Genomic DNA, 1,927 nt, shown 5'->3' with positions numbered 1-1,927 from the left:
CACTGTCGATACCAAGGGTAGTATCAATATAAACTCGATTTTTTTTTCCAGCTCCCCTTCTGTGTTTATGTCCACAAATATCTGTTTGTGTTGTTGTTTGTATTGTTAGATGTATGTATGATGTACACACAATACATGAGTATAATTTGTACAGCCAACAAATGACACAGAAAATTAAATGCGGCAAGAAAAAAAAATAAAAGGACAAATAAAAAAATAAATCAAGAGCAGGGAAGCTGCTGAAGTTTGAAAAAATATAATTAAAATGTTTTTTTTCTGTACATTGTTGTTAAGCGCTTTATATGTGACGATGTCATCATTGCCCCTTGGCTTCCTAGCCTCTTCCTGCTCCGTCACTAATAAGAATTAATTGGCAAAATTCTCTACAGTCCACCCCGTATATATGTATATATATATGAAATAAACATTCTTTTTTATATGTATATATCAATCAATCATCAATCAATGTTTACTTATATAGCCCTAAATCACTAGTGTCTCAAAGGGCTGCACAAACCACCACGACATCCTCGGTAGGCCCACATAAGGGCAAGGAAAACTCACACCCAGTGGGACATTGGTGACAATAATGACCCAGTGGGACGTCGGTGACAATGATGACTATGAGAACCTTAAAGAGGAGGAAAGCAATGGATGTCGAGCAGGTCTAACATGATACTGTGAAAGTTCAATCCACAATGGATACAACACAGTCGCGAGAGTCCAGTCCAAACACAGCAGCGAGAGTCCCGTTCACAGCGGAGCCAGCAGGAAACCATCCCAAGGGTAGCGGACCAGCAGCGCAGAGATGTCCCCAGCCGATACACAGAGGGACATAGAAGAAAAAGAAAAGAAACGGCAGATCAACTGGTCTAAAAAGGGAGTCTATTTAAAGGCTAGAGTATACAAATGAGTTTTAAGGTGAGACTTAAATGCTTCTACTGAGGTGGCATCGCGAACTGTTTCCAGTTCATTCCAGAGTACTGGAGCCCGAACGGAAAATGCTCTATAGCCCGCAGACTTTTTTTGGGCTTTGGGAATCACTAATAAGCCGGAGTCCTTTGAACGCAGATTTCTTGCCGGGACATATGGTACAATACAATCGGCAAGATAAGATGGAGCTAGACCGTGTAGTATTTTATACGTAAGTAGTAAAACCTTAAAGTCACATCTTAAGTGCACAGGAAGCCAGTGCAGGTGAGCCAGTACAGGCGTAATGTGATCAAACTTTCTTGTTCTTGTCAAAAGTCTAGCAGCCGCATTTTGTACCAACTGTAATCTTTTAATGCTAGACATGGGGAGACCCGAAAATAATACGTTACAGTAGTCGAGGCGAGACGTAACAAACATATACATATACATATGTATATATATATATATACATATATGTGTGTGTATATACATATATATGTACACACATATGTACATATACACATACATATATACATTTATATGTATATATACACATATATATGTGTATATATGTATACAAGAAAATGTAATTCAGAAACATTCTATATAAACAAATTTTTGGAGGTTTCTTTTGCCTTTTTTGTCAAAGAAACCTTGTCTTTTAATGAAAGAAGAAAAAATGCAATATCACCCCCCAAAAATGTCAATGCATTAAAATATCTAATGTGAAGTAATTGAAGCCTTTAACATAATTCACAAAAACATTGATTTTAAATCACAATTATCTGTTGAGCAATGGCAGTTTGAAAAAAAAATATCTCAATAAAATGATTGGGGATCTAAAACACTCAGTGTTAAAAAATGCTTTCCCAAAGAAAACCGTTTTTTTATATGGTAAACACGCACAAAATGTAATATTTTCCACAACGAATATTTGAAAGTGGAATATTTGATGTGAAGTAATTGGGGCCTTGAATAAGTCAATAATTCATAAAAACATTGATTCATTATCATT

Source organism: Nerophis ophidion, linkage group LG10, assembly GCF_033978795.1.
Source record: "Nerophis ophidion isolate RoL-2023_Sa linkage group LG10, RoL_Noph_v1.0, whole genome shotgun sequence".
In the NCBI taxonomy this organism is placed as follows: Eukaryota; Metazoa; Chordata; class Actinopteri; order Syngnathiformes; family Syngnathidae; genus Nerophis; species Nerophis ophidion.
Note: the sequence above shows the minus strand (reverse complement) of the source record.